This window comes from Sus scrofa, chromosome 17, assembly GCF_000003025.6.
Source record: "Sus scrofa isolate TJ Tabasco breed Duroc chromosome 17, Sscrofa11.1, whole genome shotgun sequence".
NCBI lineage: Eukaryota > Metazoa > Chordata > Mammalia > Artiodactyla > Suidae > Sus > Sus scrofa.
This window is the reverse complement of record NC_010459.5, coordinates 20,839,754-20,866,261: the sequence shown is the minus strand read 5'-3', so window position 1 is coordinate 20,866,261 and position 26,508 is coordinate 20,839,754. Positions and strand designations below refer to the sequence as shown.

The following is a 26,508-nucleotide window of genomic DNA, read 5'->3' as shown; positions in this document are numbered from 1 at the left end:
GAACTTCCATATGCCACGAATATAGTAGCCATTTAAAAAAAGAAAAAAAATATATATATATATGCATTGTGGTGTAGTACAATTAGCAATCAAATAATATGGTTCAGTCCTAACTTGGCCACTAAAAATTAAAGAGGAAAAGAGAAAGAGTTGGCAGAGGTGGGAAGGGAGTATCTGAGCACAACATTTAGCCTTTAAAGTGCCCACAAAATGAAGAGGTTCATCTAGAATTAATGAGTGTTTCTCAAACTTTATCCTCAATCCACGGTAAGAAATCCATTTTTAGACCTGGTACAAAGACACCTAAACACATCCATCTATATACAAATGGAAAGACAGTTCACAAAAACAAAATTTATGCTTAGCATGTTATGAGATAATCTGATATTTTCTATTTATTCTTTTCTTTTTAATGTTGGTTTTGATATATTCCATTGATTTCATGACCAAAATTTAAGAAACACTGGTCTAGATTATTTCTAAGAACTCTGAAGGCTTAACATTCCAGGGTTCTTTCCTATCAGGAATTTGGACCACTCGATGAGGAAGAAGGTAAAATTGCATCCACTTAAAGAAACTCATGAAACCCCTCAAAAAGTATGCAAACTTGGAAGTTTGCATTAATTTTTCTGCAAAGAGAAGCTATGGCTGTCTTTCAGAGTAATCCATTATGTAGAATACAATAAAATGTTTCAGAAACCTCAGATTAACATGAATATTCAAAATATTCATTGTATCACTTTTGTCTTCTGCTCTCATTTCTATAGTCTATCTCATTAAACACAAATTATGGCTTCTTAACCCCTCCCCTAAATTAAATAGAAATAGTTAAAACCCCATCTATTGAATCTGTAACCCAGAAAACTCACTTACTGGGTTGAAGAATAAAGGATACTAGTCTATCATCTGCTGTTAAATTTCACCTCTAATATTTCTTTCTGACTAGTACATTGCTTGTTCCTACATGTCCTGAATTTTAAAGCTGCTGAGACATGGTTAATTTGCCCTAATAAAGTAAATAAACAGGTCAACTCAAGAAGCCCATCAATCTTTTATGACAGTATTCTCAAAATACAACGTGTAGTATTATTAGGTGGCAGGCATGCAATGGTGAATAAGATTAGGAACCAAGTTTAAATGGTTAGCTAATAGTAGTAGATTTCAGATAATTTTATAATTGCCAGAAAGTTCAATCACCTTTATCATTTTCCATTCAATTCCCAATAATAACAAAGTTATGGACAGAATTTAAGCTCACGGAGATGATCCTCTTCACCAGTGGAAGGTTTGTCAGACATCCTACCTTTATTTAGTAGAATCTTATTCAGTTTGGGGGACTTGAGTGAGGTTTGGAACTAAAAGGGACTGTGGAAATCATTTACTGAATGCAACTGTGTCCCACAGATAAGGTAACTAGGGGTCCAGAAGATTAAGGGTTTTATGCAAAGTCCACAATTAGGTTGTGGGGCAATGTCTGGACTAGAACGCAGATTTCCTGACTCTGTGCTTAATTCTGTCTGTTCCATTCACTCTAACTTTCACCCACAGTAATTACCCCACATCTTTACATAATGCTTTATTTTCATACTTCTCATCTATTTTAAAAGAAAAATACATGTGCAAATTTATAGACATGAAAGCCATGAACATATATATATGCTCTGTACCCTGCAGGAGGTAACTGCCAGAAGGATACTTTCTGGAAAGAAATGGAAAGGAACTGTATCGGGAAGGAACATAAGAACTCAGCAGTCATGAGGAAGCTGCTCAAGAACACAAGAGGCTCTCCCGGTAAAATGAAGGTCAGAAAACCAGCCATTCCTTAACACCAACAAATCCTATGTCAACAACTAACAATGCTGGCAACTCTTGTTTAACTTGCTCTAACCCTACAGTCCTTGTCTGAACTTGTATTTGGTTCACTACCAGATATCTAAACGGCTATAGCAGGGAAGCTAACTGAGGTTTAAACGAGGTAGGGTGGACACTTACAGAACAAAACAGAGGAGAGTAATGTAACCAGATATATTATGATGGAACAATATTTGGTCTTACCTTTCCCTTCAATACTGAGCAAAAGTTATGCTTGTGATTTGGGAGGTAGAAAAGATTAAGTGACAAAATGTTAGCAGTCCCTAAAGAGAGCAGCAGCCATTGGAAATCAGACTATATGTGAGCTAAATTTGGAAATAAATATGGAGTCAAGCATTGGCTGCATGGTAGGGTGAAAAAAGTAAGAGCCAATAAAGAGCAACTTAAGGTTATTACTTAAAAATCTGTGAACTTCATCCTCCTCATCTGCCAAATGGGGTCATTGTACCCAGCTCACCCTTTTCAGGTTCATCATGAAGGCAAGATTGTACGTGTGTGAAAGCACTTTAATAAAAACTGAAAACATTCTGCATAGGTAAACTTCCACTATTAGTAACAATCCTACCCAAAACAGGAAATATTTGTGATATAATCTTCCAAACCACGAAATTACAAAGATTAATCTGGCTCTTGGTCCTGTAATCCTCACGGCTTCACAGCTACTGACACTTCATCCACCTACAGGTTACTTCCAGCACCACCAAGCAGGTCTGGAGCTGCTGTGGATCTTGTTCAGATTTTGCAGGTAAGGTTCAATAATCATGATCTATGTTGTGCTCTGAGATCAGGTCCCATCCAATGCCTGACTGTGCACCTGGAATCCACACTCATGTCCACTGAACTTAGAGGCCACCGGCTGGTGAATACACAGCTATACCCACCTCTTGAGAGAGCCCGAAGCTCCAAGTTCAGAGCCACCTGGCAATGTCTACACTAGCAACTCAATTTGACCTCTCAACAATGACCCAACCTGAATTCTAGCACCAGGAGTGATGATAACTAAGACAAACGCTTGGGCAAGACCTGCCTCAGTGCTGGCTGGCAGGATGAGGCTCATGGGCTGTTTCACTAAGTCATTTCCTCTTCACTACACAGTTCTGGTGAACCTTAAATTGTTCTTACATTTGGAAAAAATGCCCAAAGGTAGAACATGGCAATTCTTTGAAGACAGGAACAATGATTATTTTAAAGTTTCATATAGTGTTCACCATGGTTATTTGATGATTATAGTTGTGTCTGTGTGTACCTTGTTTGAACTATTAAACAACCCATCTAAATGCCAAATCACTCTCCATCAAATGTTAAATGAAGTGATCCTGAAAAGATTATATAAAATTTAGAAAATTATAATTACATAAAAAATATATAAATGTACCATATGAGATACTCATTAAAGATAAGCATTTAAAAGAATACTACTATGAACTCTTTTGTAAAGTTTAGGTAAATAAGGTAATCAATTGCTAATTTTCATATACTCTAATGGTCTCATATTAAGTTTCCTCATGTGTAAAAGTATTGACTACATAATCTATCTTTGCCAATTCTTGATTTCTAGAGTTAAAGAATTTGTATAATGTTTGGCAGAAATAATGATTTATTTAATGTAGTTTTCTTCACATTTTAGTGAAGAAAACCCAACTAAAAACTGTGTCTGTATTCCACATTTTATTGATCATAAGATTCCTTTTTATCCCCCTCTATACATTAACATCTCTGAAATTGGGTTGTTTCTTATAATTGATGGCAATCTTATGAGTATAACTTTAGCCCCCATCTTCTTGTTGGTACATAAAATAAATGCATGTCTTACAGCTGATAGCACCTCACAATCAGTGAAATAAGGCAAAAATATACATAATCCAACAGAAAAAAGGGGCTTTCTAATTTAGGTTGGTTAATTATTCTCCTAACCAGGCAAGATGACAGCTCAGAATCCTGGCTTAACTACATGAGAATAATTGAACTTTCATCAAGTAGCCCTTTGATCAAGTATATAATCACAATTCTCAGTTGAGACTGCTACTATGACAACCAATGATATGGTAGAAAGTTCAGATGGAAATTCCAAAATGAGAATTTCCATTGCCAGGACTGGTAGGAGTTCCAGCATTAATACAGTGTATTTCTAGCATGTTCTCATAGCACAGAACTATACATGTACACAAAACTGGTTAACAGAAGCCTATTCTCTCTGGGTAATATTTGCTAAAGATATTTTACCCAGCCATCAATAAAAGACTTTTTTTTTTTTTTTTTTTTTTTTGTCTTTTTAGGGCCGCACTCACGGCATATGGAAGTTCCCAGGCTAGGGATCTAATTGGAGCTACAACTGCCAGCCTATGCCCATCCACAGCAATGCCAGGTCCTACACCACAGCTCATGGCAACTCCGGATCCTTAACCCGCTAAGCAAGGCCAGGGATCGAAGCCACAACCTCATGCCTAGTCAGATTCGTTTCTGCTGCGCCATGACAGCAACTCCAAAGATTTATTAACTTATGGAGTTCCTGCTGTGGCACGATGGGATCGGCAGCATCTTGGGAGCCCTGAAACACAGGTTCAATCCCCCACCCAGCACAGTGGGTTAAGGAATCAGCATTGCCACAGCTGTGGCTTAGGTTGCAACTGCAGCTTGCATCTGAGCCCTGACTCAGGAACTCCATATGCTGCCCAGCAGGCTAAAAAGAAAAAAAAAAAAGGTTTATTAACTTACAACAATGTTATGCACAGGTTAAACCTGGAGCTAAATGACTTTTTTGAAGTTATTAATAATTTTCAAACAAATAGACTTTATTTTGAAATGTTAGTTTTAAGAGGGAGAAATGTTATTATCATATTACAGTGACCTTATTATATGTATGACTTTCTCCTAGGTACCTGAAAACAATTTATCCAAGAAAAGTATAATCAGGCCTCAGGAGGTATCTTCTGAGAAGGCCTGAAGGGAGGCTGTTCCTATCCAACAGGGAACATAAATCCTACTATAAATGCTAGTTTGAATGACTCGGCTCAACCACTGTTTCGGACTTCTCTAGGTTGGTTGTTGGCTTGAGTGGACAGAGGAGGAAAATAATGTGTTTCTAGTCAAAGAAAATACTTTTTTTACTTTGGCTGGTATATTTTTTCTAGTATTAGGGAGATAATAACCCAAAACATCTCCACAATCAGATCACTTAAATCTAAAGGTCCTCTTCACTTATGTACTACAGCAAAGAATGTCTGGCTTTATTTGTCAAAGTCACCCTTTTCCAATGAGCACATGGAACAGGAAGAAAAATCCAGACAACCTCAAACCATCACATATTGTGTATCAGTACTGATTATTAACAGGTAACATGTCACAAACCAAATTCCTTAATGTTCACAACTTAGCAGAAAAGCTCTGCAAGATAAAACAAGATCTCTGAACACAAGTCACCTCACCATGCTTTTGCTCTCAGACACTCAAGGATGCGTAGACAGGAGCACTGATCTACTTTCCCTCAATGAACTACCACCCAAACACCTGAAGGAACAGTACACATTACTTTAGATTAAAAAACTGCAGCACTGTAAAATGAGCTGGATAGTTTTAGTAAAGGCAAGGCCAGAAAAAAACAAAAATAAAAACAAAACAAAAAAAAGCCTTTCATTTCTGTTTTAGTAAAACCATATAGAAAAGACTAGTTACCAATTCTGTGTTTTGACCATCACAATACACAAGGGCCTCAATTAATTACTATTTAATGAAATGCTTTCCTTCGTTTCTGCAACGTATGTGACTAGAATGAAATATAGCTATTTTAAGCAAACAATACAAGATCTAAAAATAAGAGATCTGTTACACTGAAAGAAGCTGTGCCTCAGTAAAACACAAATACATTTGAAATTACAAGGCATCTTCATGACCAATTTTTAGCATATCTTGTCGGGAGACCACCAAATGAAAAAATGAAAAAAAGCATATACATTTCTAAACTGAGTCTCAAAAATATCATCTAACAAAAAATCCAAGTAGAATTAAAAGCCTGTGACGAAGGGTTATTATAGAAATCAGCTTCTGGCAAAAACTCAAAGTAAAATCTGTTCTGTTTTAAATCCAAATTTAAAAAATATGTTTTATGCTACTTTTAATTAGCTTTAAAGTCTACAATTCCCCATGACTGTGGTGAAGGCCACACTATAAAGGCACACTATACCATCAATGTTGGCATAACTTTAACTGTATCAACACCAAGTAACATTCAAAGACTGCCACCTTTTGCTGCAGGAAATAATAATTTGGCACTGATAAAGTACTCCTTGTTGCTTCCATTTCTCATGCTGTTCTAATCAGAATAAAAATTGAGAGAGGTTTCTATACACAGTTTCATTGCATGTGTCAGAACTAAGAAAGTAGGGTATTTCAAATAAAAATTCTATTCTGTATTCTAATAACTTATTCAGCAAATTCTTTTTTTTTTTTTAATTAAGAGCTACTGTATAAGTAGGTCAGTACTTGAACTGCCCAGTGGTATAGAATAAAATAATTTAATTGCTCATAAAATAATGTTAAAGTAAGTCTCACTTGGAAAGTCAAGACTATTCATGAAAATATGTTCTCAAATTTGAGTTTCCCCAATCTCTGCATCACATAACAATAAACAGACAGTATTTACATGTGTATCTTAACTATAATGAACAGATTAAAAGCATTCAAGTCAAAATACATCTTCAAAAAGTGGCAATGCGACTGTTAGTGCTTCCTTTTTTTTTAAGTATCACACAGAGAAGCAACCATTTCACCATAGTCAAGAACTGCATGGACTCATACAAAATCCACAGTGAGGATGATTACAGGAACCAAATCAAGGAAGAGCTTGACACTCTGAAAATGGTCATCAAACTGTATACAAGTCAAGTCTCTGCATAAGCATTTGACTAGTCAGCTAAGGGATGACATGATCCACTGAGTTCAGTACAGGAGACCTGGTTGATGTCAGTATTTCCTTATGTAACACTCTCATAAAATTTTAAATATGGCATACAAAGGAAATGAAAAGGGATACTTACTTATTAAGTGGAATCTGGCCAATTCTTAAGCAACTAACTCTGCGCCACTCCTAAAGAGGTTACCATGTGAAACACTGATGGTACGTACCATGGTCTCCCCTATTGCACCAGCATGCTGGGAGCACAAACCAATCACCTACCCGGGGGAGGAAAAAAAAAAAAAAACCAAGAAATTCTGTCTCATCTTTCTCAGTGAGAGGAAGCACACAGTTTGTAATGCCTCCAAGCTCCGTGACTTGACCCCTTCATTCACTTACCTTGCAAACAAGACTACTCCCAAACTGAAATGAGCTCACTGCTACCTGCCAGGCTCACTGCCCTTTCTTCCTCACAGCCCACCTTTCGGAGGCCAATCCATCCTTCACAATGCAGTCCACAGACAACTCAGCAAGGAGACTCAGACTCTGAATGCCACACTTTCTCACATTCTGTCCTGCCTTAGGTGGTCTGATTAGAGGAGCTCTCAGAGGGCCTTCTCTCCATTCCTCCCAACAAGAGTGAACAGCACCACACCCACACCTGGCTTTCAATCATTACTTAATTAGAAGGATGAAGTAGGTCTAGCACTTCCAAGTCCATTTAGAACTGCAGAGTGCACTGTGGAATGTAGCTGGTCCTGGGCTAAAATGGTCTGAAACAGAGGGTTATGAAGTTTCCAGCTGTCTAAGATGCAGGTTTACACAAAGTACAGTGGTAAAAAGCCGAGACATCTGTGAGCTGTGTCTTGAGGCTTCCAAACATGTCTCAGCACAAATGTGGTTTTATAACACTGCATTCATCAAGCAGCTAGTCCAACTGAAAATACTAAAGCTCCACTTAAAGCAGGTCCCCACATGTGCTCAGAGCAAGGCTTTGCTTCATTACAAATTAAAATTTCATGTAATACAGATATTCACCTACTCAAAGAGAAGTGTGGGTTAACAAGAGCAAGGCTCAGTTACCAGGACAAAGCTGCCTTTATCAACTAGTCTCAATTTATGGTCTGGCGTTGATTTAATGAACTAGAAAGGATAATAAATTCTCAGCAATTCACATGAAAGGAAGAAAGCAGTCATATGAATAATCTTTTAAAAATGGATAATTAAAAAGACTTTTATATGTGGCTTTGAAATGTGTTTCGTCTGTACGTAACGCTGAATGGATAAATTTCCACTACATTAGACACACCCAATCTTCAAACAGTAATAAAAGAGGCTTGTGTGTACAGAGCTAAGTATATGAACAGTCTAGAAACTCACCCCTACTCTGAAAACAAACCACACTGCTAGAGATGGGCAATGTCAAATTTCAGATTACTGCAGAGCACAAGCAGAAAAATGCACTTCTTAGCACGTGTGCATCTCTATGACATACTTTACTAAGATCCGAAGTGTTAGGTGACACACTTTACAAAGATCTGGAGCGTTCGATTCCCTCCCCAAAAATTAAAAATTCTCAACTTCCGTGTATATATTATCATACATTAATTGGAGTTAAGAATAAATGGAAATGGTAGTATTACTAGTGGAAGAGCTGCATATCCTAGCCATGGCTGGAAAGTCTCTTGCTGAGCTGGTGTGTTTATGAAAGGAAACTTAGCACCAGCAATGACTTAAAATCATTACTACGGTTGATGATGTAAACAAACCTTTAAAAAGCTATGGTTTAAATTGTGTGTTGGCAAAAAATATGGCTTGAATTTCTAAATAACGAACAAGTTCAGCTGGTTATAAAAGTTATTTTTTGGAAGGTGGGAAGAAGTAAACAATGCTCTGCGCCTGTTGGTTAAAGTGCGTATGATTTTAAAGTAGTAAGTATTTTAAGCAGTTTTAAACCACACTGGTTCAGAAAGTACTTGATGTAGGTGCAGTGACTGAAACCCTCTGAAACCTCCAGTGATATCTGGCAGTGGTGATGCATAATCAAAAGCCCACATAGGAGGAAGCATCTGCTCCAAACGGAAAGGGAGCCTCAAACATATTAGGACCCATCCACAGCCAGGGACTTTTTTCCAGACCTGTCTAGTGGCCTTGCTTTCCCCATGCCTCCCCAGTCACTCCTGGGGTTTAGGGACAGTGACAAAACAGCTTGAGTTAATGCAGATTAGCTACTGTGCATTCCTTTGCCATAATCAAGGTAACTATTTCATGGAGAATTTGTAGGAGATGCAGCAGTAAAACTGTTGATTTTATTAAATCTCAATCCTTGAGTACACATTCTCGTAATGTTCTATGTGATGAAATGGGAAGTATGCTTAAATCATTTCTGGTGAAACTAAAACAGAATGGCTGCCTTGAAGAAAAAAAAAATACTCGAGCACTGTGTGAGAGCTGAACCAAGCCACTCTTTTCATGGAACACCACTGCACTTGAGAAAATATGCAAAGTATGCTTATTCACACTTAAGTATTTAGCAGACATTTTCTTAAAAATGAATGAAATGTGCCTGTCACTTCAAGGAAAACTGGTATTTATTGCCAATGAAAAAATTCAAATTTTCAAGCCAAAGTTAGAATTTTGGAAATCTTGATTATGCCACCACGAGGCCGACAGCTTCCTAAGACTGGTAAAGACCTCTTAAAGATTGTTTTTGATAAGACTGGTGATATTAAATACATGTAACTTTTTGGTATGATATAATGAAACATGCCAACATTTTAAAGATTTGCACAACTCAGTGAACCAATGTTTTCTAAAAACAATGCAATTAGATTACAGAATCATGCATGAATAAAAGGTCCACTCAAAGTATGAGACAAGCTAATGGATTTTAGTATAAAATGAGTACAAAAAGTTTACTGATGGTTTTAGATTCCACATGGGAATTGACCTTTAAGAAACTACTATTCAAATTTTGATGAGGTATCATACAATATCCACCACTGTCTGAAAAGACTATTAAAATACTCCCTCCTTTTCCAACTATATGTCTGTGTGGCCAGATTTTCTTGATATGCTTCAATCAAAACACTTATTTTTTAACAAATAAATATTCTTAAATGTTCTTTGTTTTCATTTCTATTACAGTACATCTCAATAGATATAACCTCTATAAACAACAGTTCTTTAGGCTTGAAATATTCAAGAGTATGATTCCTGAGACCAAAAAGTGTAAGAACCACTAACGTGCATCTGGCACCATAAGAAGTTTGGGTTTTAGTGTAAGCGTGATTGGTGGTAAGTTACTAGTGGTTTTTAACAGAGATTCTTAAAAAAAAAAAAAAAAAAAAAAAAAAAAAAAAAAAAAAAAAAAAACTAAGTGATCAGAGCCAGGTTTTTACATATATCTGCTTTTTGGTTCTACTCTTGTAGAAAATAATAGCTATTTCTCAGAGCATAATTCTCAACAACTTTCTTGGACATAGGTAAACAGAATGGAGGACACAAAACAGAATGACAATCTCCATCACAAAAAAATTAACAGCAGTCAAGGAACTAATATTCTACTTGTTCTATGACACTGTGTGGCACCTTATCTTTGCCCCAATCTCAGAAAATTCAAATACAATTGATATCTTCTTTGAAGACCTTAAGAGAAAAACTTAAAATGGACTTAGAGCAGACAACTGCCTCTAGGAGCTTCACACAAACCAGCAAGAAAGAAGCAAGTTTCTCTCTCTGATAATTTGCTCTCTTCTACACCATACTTCCTTAGGAGAATCAGAAGTAATAACCTCTGCTGTTCCTCTAAGATAAGCACAGTGCTGTATTTAAGAGAATCTGTTTTTCACTTTCTCCCTTCATTTAGAGACCCACATTTGGCAGAACCTGCCTACCCTCATACCACTGCAATCTTTCTATATAGAGTACTTGATACCATGTAATATCAAAATCTTTCTCTATATTAGTAGAAAATAGTCTGTTGGAAATAACATTTAGGTTGAGTTTGCAAAGTCCACACAAAGGAAATACTTAATCTACTAGCAGTGACTTTTCATTTAAAAACTGCCTTTTACTAAAGAGCTGATGTTCTAACACTTCCCCAGCTTCACTCTTAAGATTTTAGATGTTGTGCATGTTAGTAGGTTTATGATCCTCCAGATCACCTTACATTCGGTAACTATAGATTACTATAGAGAGATTGTAAAATCAAAAATACAGGTTGAGGAGTTCCCGTCGTGGCGCAGTGGTTAACGAATCTGACTAGGAACCATGAGGTTGCGGGTTCGGTCCCTGCCCTTGCTCAGTGGGTTAACGATCCGGCGTTGCTGTGAGCTGTGGTGTAGGTTGCAGACGCGGCTCGGATCCCGCGTTGCTGTGGCTCTGGTGTAGGCCAGTGGCTACAGCTCCGATTCAACCCCTAGCCTGGGAACCTCCATATGCCACGGGAGTGGCCCAAGAAATAGCAACAACAACAAAAGACAAAAAAAAAAAAAAAAAAAAAAAAAAAAAAAAAAGAAAAAAAAAAAAGAAAAAAAAATACAGGTTGACCTGATCATGGGCATCTGATTTTCCTATAACCCAACCCACACACCATTAGGTATTGAGATCCTTAACCAACAACCACCTGGTAGAGTACATCAAGGGTGATGAGTTTGAGAATATGCAAAGGGAGCTGTGTCCTGGCCGAGAGTTCAGGACTGATTTTGGCATTTTGAGGAGTCTTTCATGGCACTGACAGGAGAAAGTAGATAATAAAGTAACCTAGAACTTCAGGAAAGTATGGGCTGATCCCATAGGTTCCAAAGAAGCACTCATTGAATAGTATGTTAACTAGAAAATCTACTGATTCCCATGAAGAAGTTCTACAGTGCTTATTGAAATATGCGCTGTAATCCTCTGGGGTGCGGGGAGAGTTGGCAGGAGAGAGACTGTGCAGGGAGAAGTGACAGTGACTGCCCATTCCAACAGCAGGGGCCAGCTCCTAGCACCTGTTCACCTCATCTCCTGAGGCTATAGGAGGCCTGAGGGAAGAAACTGCAGGAGGGGAAAGAGCACTCTGAGATGCACCCCTGCCAGGATGGGTATCTTACAGGAGGAGGAAGGGGAAGAGCTATGCAACAGAGGAAGCAATAGCCAGCACAGCTGTTTGGTGACTGAACCTGCATCTGGAGCAGGAGGTGCTTCGAGGCAGCTTGTCACCATTTTTAATGTGAACAGTGAGATTATTTTAAGAAGAAAGGCCTGCTATAATCTCAAAAATTTTATCATTTTCTAGACTTTCTAGGAATGTAGATCATTCCCTAATAAGCCTCCAATAACACATCTAAGTATATTTTATACTCGACTTTCTACTTAACCTTCCACAACCAAAGGCATGAAAATAGGTGGCAGTCTAGGTGTAATCCCTTGTCTTTCCAGAGACCTAAAATATAACAGCTGAAGGCTAAAATCAGCCCCTCTCTACAGAGTAGGTGCATTTGCTGGTGCTGGGTAGGCAAGATCACCACTTCCAAAAAACTGAAAATATAAGAAAAGGTGGCAATTAAAAAAATAATAATAAATAAAACCTTCACAAAGGAAACAAATGCTTACACAGGTCTCCTGCCCAGCTGTAGAACTATAAAAACAAGGTGTGTTTTAAAATTTAGTTTTAGCCTAACCTAAGGGATATTTCACAATTCAGCAACAGAAAGGCAGGTCAATCTTCAATGCTTTCCACTCAGCCTTGGTCAACAGTACTGACTGTTCAGGGTTCTAAATAAACTGTAACAGTAATATTTCTTGAAGAATGAATCTTCACACTAGCAAAATCCAAACAGAATATCAGTCTGAGAATCAACGGCAAGGCAAATTCATTGGATAGATGCATTCAGAACAATGGTGCTTCTGAAATTTTATTTCTAGTACGTATGGTGACCGTGGCCAAAGTGTTTACACCTTGCTCCTATACTAGTAGGAAAACTTCAGGAGGTTAAAGAATAATAATAAGGAACTAGATTATGTTTGGAGAAAAAACAAAAATTGAAGAAAATGTTCACATTTTTGTGTTTAGGTTACTGATATGGGGTTTATGCAGTTCCACAGATATATAAATTATGGTTTGGGGTTATTGTTTATTCTTTGACTACCTACATGGTCTCTGAAATAATTATCTTTTTTCTTGCACATGACTCCACTTATCTGCACAGCAACTGCAATAGTACAAATATTCCTAGTATGTTTCAGGAATATTCCTAGTATGTTTCAGAAATACAAATATTTCTTGTTCTATCAAAAGAGAGGGAATCTGATGTTTCTGAGATATTCTCAGGTTTGAAGGACACAAAAGAGACTAGAAATTCCATAAGCAAAACTTCAGAACGACTCTCTCATGACTGCTGCAGGGATGACTGCAGTGCACACTCATCAGGAAAACTGAGGGCCAAGGACTGAGACCCTTTGATTTTGTGGGTTTAATATCATGTTCAACTAGGTGCTTCTCTGTGGCTCTCAAGGATTTCAAAATCACCTTATAAAAGAACTTACTTCAGCTAGAAGCTCAGAGGAGAAAGGATTTAAAGGGGACTGAGATGGGGAGATGGTCTGAACAGCAAGGAAGTACAAAAGAAGAAAAACAAGTGGTTGCATTCCACTTTAACAGATGGATGGCTTAAAGAAGAAATCAAGGAATAGAACATCACTGATTATCTACCAGGGAGTTCAGGCTCCTGGTATTTTGAGGTCACTGCCCACCTGGATTAAAAACTGAAATCCAAAGAGAGTAGGTTCTAGTAGAATTCAACCCACATCATTCAAATGTGAATGGAGGCAGTTGGCTAGGCTCTCTGACAGTTAAGAGACCTGTTCCTGAACACAACGGCACAGTTTAGCACTTTAGAGACATCATCCTATTTAATCCTCATAATCACTCTCTGTATTACTGTATTCATATCAATTATACACAGTCTTCAACTTCTCCCTTGCTGGTGAGATGGTAAATCACCAATGCTGTATCCACAGATGCCGAAAGACTACACTGCTTTATAAGAAATTTACTCGAAAAAGATAAGGCAGACTATATCCATTTATTGGAAAGACATTTACTGACCCCCTTCTATGTACCAGACAGTTGGGGCACATTATTGAAGACATATAAAATAACTGCCCACATGTAACTTACTGTCTAGTAGGGTGGGGAAAGAGACAATTCTCCAAAAATAAACACACAATAAATAAGACATATAGTCATCTGGAAGGTAACAGATGCTACAGAAAAAGAGAACATAAAGCACTGCAAGAGAGATACAGGGAATAGTTTGCAACTGTAAATAGGGTAGACATCACTGAGGAGGTGACAGTTTAGTGAAGGAGGTGAGGCAGCTGGCCATGAATATATCTGGGGAGGAAATATTACAGGCAGAGGGGAAATCCAGCACAAAGACCTAAAAGCGGGAATATTCCCAGTATGTTTCAGGATCAGCAAGGAGGTAAGGATGGCTGGAATGGACAGCAGCAGAGGGAGAGGAGTGGGGATGAGGTCAGAGTTCATGGTACCCAGAATATGACGGGCTTTGTGAATCATGAGGAATCTGACTTTTATTCTGAGTGACATGAAAAGACAGTGGAGGGTTTTAAGCATATCTGACCTATATTTTAAAAAGATCACTCTGGTTATTATGCTGGTAACATTAAAACGAAGTCAGCGAAGGAGAAAGGAGAGGCCACTGAAACCATCCATGCAACAGGTGTTGGAGACCGGGACAAAGGTGCTCACAGTAGAGGCAGGAAAAGGGGTTGAACTCCTGGATTTATTTCAAAGACAGGATCCTGGATACATTTTGAAGATAAGGCAGCAGGAACTGCTAACACCCTGGATATAGAGTGGGAGAGAAAGAGAAGAGTCAGGATGATTCCAAGGTTTCTGGGTTGAATAACCTAAAAAATAGAGCTATCTCCCACCAAAATGGAGCAGCTACAGAGAGAGCAGGTTTGCAGGGAAGATCAGAAATTCCATATTAGTCCATAAAACTGAAGACTTTTCAATATTCAAGTGAAGAAGTCAAAAAAGGAGTTGGATATATGCAACAGGAGTTTAAGAGAGCTACCCAAGCTGGAAATAAACATTTGCAAGTCGTAAGGAGCTACATGGTATTTTATTAAAGTCTTACAACTGTTTGTGACAAGAATCCTATAACAGCTGAGCCCTGAAGCATTCAAAATTAACAGGCTGGTGTGAGAAAAAAGAAAAAAATGCACAAAATTTTTTAAATGACTGAAAAGGACAATAGGGGTATAGGAGGAAAAGCAGGAAACTGTGGTGTCCTCAAAATCAAATGAAGAAAGTCAAATCAAAAAAGAGGGAATACTGGCCTTGCTCAGTGGGTTGAGGATCCGCTATTGCTGTGAGCTGTGGTGTAGGTCGCAAACGTGGCTCGGATCTGACGTGGCTGTGTGGCTGTGGTGTAGGTCCGTGGCTACAGCTCCAATGAGACCCCTAGCCTGGGATCCCACAGATGCCATGGGTGCGGCCCTAAAGAAAAGGGGGAATGAGCAATTATATCAAATGCTGCCAATAGATAAATATGCGAACTGATTGCTGAAATTGGCAATTTATAATATTTTCTTTTGAAAAAACCCTGGTGACTGTATCTCACTCAGCTTCACTACAGAAGACATAAATATGCATTGAATATGTTATCTTTTAATTTTGTCATGAATTCATTTTTCTAAAGGATTATTCAAAAAGAAGATTTATCCAATTTAATATTTGGGACTTAAGGCAGTAGATGTGTTAGGAAATACCAGTGCTAACTAAACTGTAGCTGCTAATGGTAATTTGCTAATATTCAATTCCTATCCCTCAAAGAAAAACAAACAAACAAAACCACCACCTAAAACTAAAATCAAAAACACCCAACAACAAAAACTCTAGGTGAATTGGAAATTAAAGGATGGATTTCCTTTGTCTTTATGAAGAATTATGATAAACCAAAAGCCAATATATTGCTTTACTATTTGATAATGTTCCAGAAGTATTTTATGTTTCAGAATGCTAATACTAGTGCAGCATGCCACAAAACTAAAATAAAAGGTATAATTATTAGAAAGAAGTAGACACAAGTGTCATTATATATAACTGATTATATAACTAGGATACCCAAGAGAATAAACTGCAAAGCTCTTACAATAAGAGCCAACTATAAAATAAAGGCACAAAACTCAACAGCCATCTTATACCAACAATAGCCAACTTGAAGAACCCATCACGACAGCAACAAAAACATAACTATCCAAGAAGAATCTTAACAAGAAATATTAGGACTTACATAAAGATTAAACAAACAAATAGCACTTCTGTTAAGAGAGAGAAGGTCAGCATAACTTTTAATGTCCCTTAAGAGAAACACTGACTACTCTATGTGATGACATTAGACAAAGAATCAAAATAAACTGGACACTTTTTAGTTCTAAAAATCAATCTGCAGAGTCTTCCAGGTTAAAATGGCAGGTTTAACAAAACATTCAAGCACATTCTCTCTCTAAACTCCACAAAATGGCAGTAAAGAGATCTTTTCAGAAGACAGAGGCCCAAGGATGTAAAGAACTATAATGGAAATTACAACAAAATCATCAAAGTGGAAAGCAGATAGACAGACAAATAGCAACTTAGCTGACCTGAGACTGAAATGCTACACCACCAGTGGGGAAAGCTGAGAAGCCCTTCAGTTTGCTGCAAAACTCAAGGTGAATGGGTAGGGGACTAAAATAAGGTTAGTAAAGTTGTCTAAGAAGCCCTGCTTCCCAGAGCCCTTCCCACCCTCTTGCTGTACTGCTCTGGCCCAAGTCCCTGAGCCCAGCAAGACTGGAGGTTGATGCTTGGAGAGTAGATACAACAGTGAAAACTGTGAGACAGAGAACACCATCACCTTCCCCAAAGTGCCTCATTACAAAGAGGATGCTAAGACTCTAGCCAGATGCCTCCCGGACACATGCAGCTGGATGCTTCCTCAGTGCAGGGTCCTGCCGCCGGAAGACCACTCCCTGAGCAACTCAAGAGGAAAAAACCTTACGTGTGGCCCCAGAGATTAACTCAAAAGGAACTGTTATTGTCAAAAGGTGGCCACTGAGGAGGGAGACTAAGGGGATGGGAGAGGGGATCACTGATTTTACACAAGTGTTTTAGTGCTCTTAGATTTTAATTATGTGCATGTATTAATTTTAAAATAAAGATAAGTTAATAATCTTTATCTGAAAAGAAAGATGAATATAATTTGATTTTTTTAAAGAGTGAGTTAGCTCTACCAGGTATTTCTATAGATTCTAAATGTACAAGTAAAACAATTTACTATTAAGATTAGAGATCAATGACAGATGAGTAAGATCTAAAACAGAATTAGACCCAAAAGCTAGTCAAGAACTTAATAAAGACCACTACCCAATGAGGAAAGCATGGGCTGTCTAACAGATGGTGCAGGTAGAAGGCGCTGGCTCAGGAGGAAGAGGTACTGTAAGACAATTCATGCCCATGTGCTAATACAGAATGATAAAATCTAATATATTTCCTACTTTTTTTTTTCCCATTTACTCACCTCTGGTTTTTCCAAACATAAATATTTACAAGGAAAACTCATTAAAGAAAGACAAGATAGATTTGAATATATATCTTGTTTGGAAAACACCATTATGTAAATTAAGACAATTAATAAGTCACAGAGGAAAAAAAAAAACTACACATTTCATAAAGGCACAATACTCTTTATATTAAACAGATTATTTTAAATCTGTTTTAAAATCATCAATTAAGAATAAAATGGGGAGTTCCCGTTGTGGCGCAGTGGTTAATGAATCCGACTAGGAACCATGAGGTTGCGGGTTTGGTCCCTGCCCTTGCTCAGTGGGTTGACGATCCGGCGTTGCCGTGAGCTGTGGTGTAGGTTGCAGACGTGGCTTGGATCCCGAGTTGCTGTGGCTCTGGCGTAGGCCGGTGGCTACAGCTCCGATTTGACCCCTAGCCTGGGAACCTCCATATGCCGTGGGAGCGGCCCAAGAAATAGCAACAACAACAACAACAACAAAAAGACAAAAGACAAAAAAAAAAAAAGAATAAAATGGGCAAAGTACCTGCATAGACAAATCTCAAAAGTTAAAACAAACATAAATTAGTAATTTTACTAGTTACCAAAAGACAGAAATTAAAATAAGACCATATTTTTATAGAAAATTTAGGAAAGAATAAACACTGAAGTGCTGAAACTATGTAAAGACCATTTAGTGTGCAAGGGAATCAATGCGTCTTGGCATAAGCAATTTGGCAACAGGCCTCAAGAGTCATAAAAGAATTCACCTCTGCCCCAGGAATTCTGCTGTAAATCTGTAAATCGAGCCTGAGCAAGTCAGAGATAGTGAGGCCTTCAGACTAGGGCATTTACCCCAGCCCCGCCTATGTGTCTGCTACTTTCTGACCTACTGCCTTTGCCAGATGCTATTGAAGACCTTGCTCCAAAACTATGCTGCAAGCACACTTGTTATCCTCCGTCTACGGATAAAGGAAATACAATCAAATAATTAGGTAATTAAGGTCACTTAGATGGGAAGTGGCCAAGCTAGGATTCGAAACCAGTTTAATATTGTATTCTCAAACACTACTATGGAAATATGCCAAACAAGAGAAAACTAGTTAAACAAACTATGACAAACCCATCATTAAAAAGTCTTATTTTCAAAGAAGATTAAGGGCATAGGAGATGCTGGTGATATACCAAGTGAGAGGGCAGTATTTAAAACTACAAATGAAATTAAAATGCCAATTCTGCTTAAAATACGTATTTATGCAGACAAAAAAGGGACAAATTGAAGTACACTGTCCTGTGAACAGTTGTTTATTTCTGGATGATGTCACTGTGATTTTTATTTTCTTAATTTTTTTTTGGTAATTCCCAAAATATATACGACAAAGATAATTGCTTGTTATTTTAAAACGTTTAAAAATTACAGAAACAATAGAAATTCTAAACTGCAGTGACTTAGACTGCAATTTTTAAATGTGCAATGAAAATACAAGGTCAGAGTTTACTCCCTTAGCTGCACAGCATTTCTACTGAACTACAAGTGCCACCGAATGAGGATTTTTCATTATTCTTTTCTCACTGAAATGGAGAAAATTAGCTTTACAGAACTTAATAGTCCAATTAACCAAAAGTTAACTAGCACATAACACAAGAGAGAACCTCTTCAACTCCCAATACATGCTAGGAATCACACTGACTGATCGAATTCTATTATTCACACAGTAAAAATTTAAAAGTTTCAAAAAATAGAAAAGCCTGAAGACATGTAAATATGCCTGAACTATTTGTTGGGAACAGATTTAGGAGTTCCTTGAAAGATGACTGGAATTGAATGACTACAGAGTACCTGTTTTGAGCATAAAAGGATGAACAATTTTAAAAAAACCATTTTTCTTTGGATGTGTTGAGTGTTGGGGAACTGAAGGAGTGGGCGGATCTGCAGACAAACTGTGCCTTTCCTTTGTTATTTTAAAGTATAACATTACAAGTGGTTTAACTTTTTGTAAAGAATCATGGCAAAGCACTTTCTAGGAACGAAACAACTTACGAGAGGACAATGACATTTTTCTGCGTGGATACAGAATTACATTTCACTTTTAAAATTTCTCAAATATGTCTTCGGACATAGACAAATGATGCATACAATTCTTAGACCTGTGTGCCCCAAAGGATCTTTTTTGAAGTTATTTCCACCTCTTTGGGAACTTTGTTAGACAAGTTCTTAGTGCAAAGATTGGTAAAGAATGAATATTCAGGGGAGGAAGCTTCTAGCATTATCACTCTATATAACAACATCTATAAATAATTCTGTAATTACTTCGAAAGAAAAAGTGGAATTGCAAGAGCTCACCCTTACCTGAGCCAAGAAGTGAAAAGAGTGATTCAAAATCTTTAGAAAAGGAAGAGTCCTATTCAAAAAACCAAAGGTAGGACCCGCCCACTTCCCCTGGAAGACCAGTTGCCATGGTAACGTGCTGTAACCCCCAAAGAGTCCGTACAATCTGGGGTAGGGGGATGGTTAAAGAGGGGACCTGGGGAGGAGGGAGAGGAAGGCTGAGAGGTTAAAACCAAGACAAGGCCCTAGGCTGCGGCAGGGGTCAGAGAAGGTGGGCTTACCACCAAGAAATTCAACACTCCGCAGAGAAATTCAGAACATCAGTAAGAACAAAGTTCTGGAGGCTAGAGTCGCATCATATAGTTCAGCTAAAGTTTGAGTCATTAGAGACGCTTTCCTCCCTCCCAGGGAGAGGAACAAACCACCCTTTGTGAGTCCTTCCCGACTCAGGAAAATGAAGTTAGAGTTTCATCTCAGTTACAAACTGAATGCTACTTTGCAAAATTAAAATCTTGACTTTTCTTAGATTAAACCAGTGGTTCCCAAACTCTGCTGCACACTGGAATAGCCAAGGGAACTTTCAAAACACATAACGTGTTTTAATTGGTCTGGGGTGCAATTTTGAGCTCGAGAGTTTTAAAACTCCCCAGTGATCTTTTTGTGCGGCCAATTTTGCGAACTACAGTACTCCAAGATAGGGTGAGGCGGACGAGAAAATGTAAACCAAAAAAAAAAAAAAAAAAAAAAAGAGAGAGAGAGAGAGAAGAAAAAAGAAAGCACAATTATCCCCCTTTGTCTTTTTACTGCTAATAATAGAAATTAGCCGGCTTTCTCCAAGCATTCACAGGACAATAGCTTTCTTGATAAATTGGAGTCCCCAGCATGCCCTAACAACACTTTCTTTGAGATAAAAAAGACCGGGCAATAAAAGCCTTTTTCTTCCCAAGAGAGAAAACATACTTCGTACCAAAACACCAAACTCATACACCTATTTCAAGAGCGAACCGGCCAAGAACTTGGGAGGGCGAGCTCCAGGACCAGAAGGAAACCGAACCCGCAGCCCACCGTCACTCGCCGGGGTCCTGTGGCCACCAGGGCTGGGCGAAGCCGGGGTGCGGGGTCCCGGGGCCCCCACCTCGGGCCCCGTCCCCGGACCCTGCAGGAGACGCCTCAATAAAGTTACTTGAGGGAAGTTTGCTGGCTTTTCCAGCCTGCGCCTCCCTGGGCGAGGGGCGCGGCCCCGCCACCTGCTCGGTGCCCAAGCTGCCGGGCCGCGCCCCCTCCTGGGACCTCGGCCACCGCCAGGGGTCTTGCACTGGGGCAGGCACCAGCACCGCCGGCAGGAGCCCCGAGGTACTCGCCTCGCCCCTCCCCGGGGTCCTCAGCTGCAGTCGGCCCTGCCCTCGGGCCCGGACCACCGCGCGGGGCCGGCACCGTCCCTTTTGGAGCCCCTCAGGAAGCTCGCCCGCGCCGCCAGCGCCTTTCTAACCGGGGTGGGGGATCCAGCAGCCCCTACATCCCGGGGCCCGACGCCGGCCGGCGACCCAGTCCCAGCCCAGCCGCGCTTGGCCCCTCCAGCCCGCGGCCGGGAGCGCGCCCCTGGCCCGGCGGTCCGACGCTGCGCACGCGCGGAGGCGCCCGTCCGCTCGCCTGGGCGCCCTCACTCACCGCCGGCGGTCCTCGTCCTCTCACACACTGCTGCCTCCTGTGCTGCTCGCCCCTCGCCGCCCCGGCCCGGTGCCGGCTCCTCAAGCCCCGGCCCGGGCACTCGGGGATCCACCGCCCGGCGGGCTCGGCGGGCACCCGCACGCAGGGCACGCTCCGCGGGGCCGCGCCGCCCGCCCGAGTGGCGGGAGGGGCGGGGCCGAGTGGGCTACGCGCCTGGAGGCGCCGGTCGATACGGGGCATGCGCACTCCTTGTCTCTTCCTAGGGTCTGGTGTTGAAGTAGGTGGTGACCCTGGACCGGTGAAAGGTAGGGAGGTGGGAGAGAGCCAGAACTCCCCCTTCCTTGAGCCGCATGTTCGCCCTTGCCCCACAAGCTTCAGTTTTCTTTCTATCACTTGTCAATGAATGCGTTAAACATTTATTGAGCACCTACTTTGGTAGAGCCTTTGTGCAGGACAAGGTATCCTCAGGTAATGGGGAATGAATTGCATTTATTTTTTGGATTCCTCTTCCAGCAATGATTCCAGACCTCTCTTTGAACAGGTGAGAAAAGTGCATAAATAGAGATCACCCAGTACCTAAAACTGCAAACCTTAACTATGTACTTAAGCAATATGAACGACAGTTGCCTCTGGCTGGGTGAAGAGAAAACTTTGAGAATCCTAGAAGGAAAGAGGTGGAGTTAGGAGGTAAATTCATCTGGGAGAAAGGTCAATAGAAAGGCGGACATGGCAAAATAATAATAATAATAATATAGGAGCTCATGAATCTTGGGGACAAGTTTAACAAGTTCATTTTTCATAGTGAAGGGCAAAAATGGTGACTGGTGAAGCTTGTCTGGAAAAGATTTTTGATACTTCACTTCAAATTTTTGGCTTTTTTAGTGGATAATTGAGAAATACTAAAGATGAGGGGGAGAAGGACTTGGTGTTTGTGTGATCTGACTAAATGCAGAATTTAGGAATATGAAGTGAAAACAGGATGTGAAATGTTGTCATATAAATTCCAGGTAAGAAGTAGGAAAGTCCTGAATTCAAATGTTGACACCAGAAATAGAATGCATGGAAAAAAGTCTTCAGAGCTTATGAAGGGCAGAAGGTTTCCCTAGTTTTTGTCACTGCCTGTTTGGGTGTAGAGAGTTGTTTCTGATGACAGACACCTCTTTCATTAGATTAGATGTTTGTCCTTAATAGATATTTATTAGTGGATAAATTTGATCTCTAAAATATACAGCTACTGTCTCTAAATGCATCTTTTAACGTGAGTTTGGCCCTGAACGAACGTATTTCTATTTAATTGAACAAATTATTAATTTGAGAGACAGTATATATAATTAAAAATGTATGGGCTTTGGAAAACAACAACAAAAAAAAAACCTTTATAAATTCCAGATACTTTATAACAGACTATCTGATGTGCAAATTACTCAATATCTATGAGCCTTACTGTTGTTCATCTGTAACGTCAGGGGGAAAGAAATTTTCCTCTGCCTTCTAGGTTCTTCTGGCTGATCTAAGAATTAAATTGACAGGAGAGAGTTTAACAGGGGAAGATTATATAAGATAATTATCTTAATTTGAAAAATGGGGATTATGATCTTTAATTTAGAAGGTTATTAATGAAAAATTAAATAAAAATGGATAAAGCACTCAGCACATATTAGAGTCTGAATAAGTGGTAACTGTTATTACTTATGAATGAATCCCAAACAAAAGTTTAGTAACGTATACATTGGAGAGAGCCAGAAAAAACTGAGTAACTCACCTAAATGGTCAAAGCCTTATCATAAACACCATCTCAAGTTTAAAGACAAGAGAAGATGTTGCAGCGAGTGGTTTGGGACTTCAAAGGGGAGGAAGGCAATTCCTATAAAAGTGGAAAAGCAAATGTTTGGTAAATAAATGTTTGCTGGGCCTTGAAGAGACAAGAGGAGACAGAGTGGACTCTGTTCTTTGGCCCTATTCCCTCACCACACCCAACCCATATTCTTTGAGAGTATGTCTGGTGACAGCTTTATTCCTGGAATAAGTCCTCTATCTAAAATTTGTAAGCAGTTCAGGTAAAGGTTAAAGCATCTTCCTGAGTCTTTCAGGCCTTGATTGTTTTCAGGTGGAAAAGATCTGCATACCATTTATTTGCATACCTAGAGACATTTTGGGTTGGCAAGTTTTGCTCCCCTAGAGTAACATAGAATCATAATATTTACTTTGTATGATGGTTAATTTTATGCGTCAGTTTGGTTAGGCCACAGAACTCAGATATATGGTCAAATATAGTCTAGATGCTTATGTGAAGGTATTTTTTTCAGGTGAGGTCAACATTTAAGTCAGTGGACTTTGAAGCAGATTACCTTCCATATTGTGGGTGGGCCTTATCCAATCAGTTGAAGGTCCTAATAGGAAAAGACTGACCTCCCCTGAGAAAAAAAGAAATTATCTCAGCATACTACCTTTGGACTTGAACTGCAGGTTACCCTTGGGTCTCCAGTCAGCTGGCTCACCCTGCAGATTTTGGACTTGCCAGCCTCCACAGTCATGTGAGTCAGTTCCTTAAAGTAAGTCTGTCTGTCTGTCTATTTGGTTTTGTTTCTCTGAAGAAACCTGACTACTATGCCTTGCCAGGTTGTGAAGATTATATAAGATAATTATCTTAATTTGAAAAATGGGGATTATGATCTTTAATTTAGAAGGTTATTAATGAAAAATTAAATAAAAATGGATAAAGCACTCAGCACATATTAGAGTCTGAATAAGTGGTAACTGTTATTACTTATGAATGAATCCCAGAGGCAAAAACCAAAAGAGGGGAGAAGGTGGATATTGACACTGTGAGAGGATTTTCTCAGTTCACTGGGTAATACTATTAAATTAAAAAAAAAATTGATTTAGGAGCTAACATAATTTTGATCTTCTTAGCCATAGCTACCATATACCAAAAAGGTGATACATATGAATATTTTAATTATTTGCAAATGAATGCCTAATGAGCCATTAAGTAAAGATAGATTCTAGCAGTACTGTTATAACTCCAAACATGCAAAGCAGCGATATGAATTCACATTTGAACATTTCGTTTCAATTTAAGTGTCGGTTCGATTAACTCTACTTGCTACTAGGGAGGAGAAACCTAAGAAGAGTTTATGCTGGAAATAATTCCCAGTCTTAGAGTAGATGCATGATATAGCAATCACTGTGTTTACTGAATCCCTTTGGGGACAAGCCTGTAGCTATTGGGAGCATGCAAAATGGTTAAGATATTCCATTTAATCTACAAATATTACCATTTATTGTGTAGTAGGCAACATCCCTGCCCTCAGGGAATTTATCAGATGCCCTAGGGAAAACTGTAAATAACTACAGCTATAACTTAAGGCAGATTGTAGCTAGTGCCATAGGAGGGACATAAATGATAAGGCCAGTTGTACCTGGTTCAGGAAGTTCATGCTGGGGGCTCACTCTCCTAGCCCTGCCTCCATTGCGGCTCCCAGTTTTGCACACTTTGGTTAGGTGCAAAGCAGCATCTTTTAAAAGATGGTGTAAAACAGCATCTTTTAAAAAACGTTTTGAGCAAAGCTGATAAATAAAATAACATTCTCATTGTCTTGAGTCCCTTTCTTCAGAGCTCACAGAGTACAGTAAGAGTGAGGCAAGAGGGCCCTTTGCAGGCCATTCAAGGGTCAAAGCTCCTCTTTTCCTTGTCTTCTCATTCTTTTTTTGGTCAAGGCTATTGTTGTACTTAAGGGAGAGTTTAGAGTTAAAAACAAAAAACTAAGTTTTCCTGACCTCATGGAAATATATGAGGAAAATATATAAAAAGTAACATGACAATAACAGACAGTGGGGCTTGGGATTCATAGATGAGGAATAAATGCATTGGAAACCAACTAGGTGGACAAAGCCATTAGCTTTGTCCTGTAGCCAGTGCTGTCGACCATGACGTAACCTCTTTTTTCTTTTTGGCTGAAGTATTCCACTGTGAATGAGAGTAAAGGAACAGCAGGACAGACAAGAGCAAATGATTTGGGGAAGATACACAGCCTTTTCGTAATGTTTAAAAAATCAGGATTAAAAAAATGAAAGAAAGAATCAGGATGTTATTTTATTATAAGAATTTGTGAATATATGCATTTCAGGAGCTTTGCTATAGTGAGTGGGAAATAAATTAATCTGAGATTAAAGGAAACTCTATACTAGAAAAGGAAGAGTTTTAATAAAATCAAAAGAAATGGCCTGTAGCTGTGGATGTTAATTATCATCTGATGAATAATAATGACAATAATAGGAGATGTGAAATAAGTTAAAATACATCCTGGCCCAATTAAAAAAAATTTTTTTTACAAGCCCTGGAATGGTGCCTTGCAAATTTAACCAATGCATTAGCATTAAATGGTTTAAAATTAGACTTAAAACACAAATAGCTCTATATTACATATTAATACACAGCATTCTCTTTCCATGATTTTTTAAAATTAAAGCTATACAGAAGAATTCAGGGGTTCCCGTTGTGGCTTAGTGGGTTATGAACCCAACTAGTATCCGTGAGGATGTGAGTTCGATCCCTGGCAGTGCTCATTTGGTTAAAGATGTGCTATTGCTGTGGCTGTGCCATAGGCCAGCAGCTGCAGCTCCAATTCAACCCCTAGCCTGGGAAATTCCATATGCCACAGGTGTGGCCCTAAAAAGAAAAATAAGAATTCAACCTGATCCGTAACACAAGTAGAATGTTGTCTCTTCAATAAAGACAATGGCCATATAATTATTTCTTACTATAAAAATATTGGAGGAGTTCCCGTCGTGGCTAAGTGGTTAGCGAATCTGACTAGGAACCATGAGGTTTCGGGTTCAATCCCTGGCCTTGCTCGGTGGGTTAAGGATCTGGTGTTGCCATGAGCTGTGGTGTGGGTCACAGACGTGGTTCGGATCCCACGTTGCTGTGGCTCTGGTGTAGGCCGGTGGCTACAGCTCTGATTCGACCCCTAGCCTGAAAATCTCCATGTGCCATAGGCTCGGCCATAGAAAAGACAGAAAGACAAAAAGATAAAAAAAAAAAAAAGAATATTTGAGTGTGAAAAATCAAAATTTAATAAAATGACTAGTAGGCACAATATTAGTTATTTTTTCAGGTTCTACCTCCTTCTTCCCTTTAATATTTCATCCTACTGACAAATGTCATTGATTGACACAATACTTTTCAA

At 39.2% G+C, this 26,508-nt stretch overlaps 1 protein-coding gene across 3 annotated transcripts in view; it reads right to left on the bottom strand.

Annotated features, from left to right (window-relative positions):
• Positions 1-21,502, bottom strand: part of BTBD3 (BTB domain containing 3) — a 33,458-nt gene extending 11,956 nt beyond the window's left edge. Inside the window, exon 1 of one of the 3 annotated variants that reach the window (XM_003134254.5) lies at positions 21,317-21,502. The gene's annotated coding sequence lies outside the window, so the exon portion shown is untranslated. The remainder of the gene's footprint in view (positions 1-21,316) is intronic. The other 2 variants (XM_005657665.3, XM_021078053.1) reach the window with 2 other exon arrangements.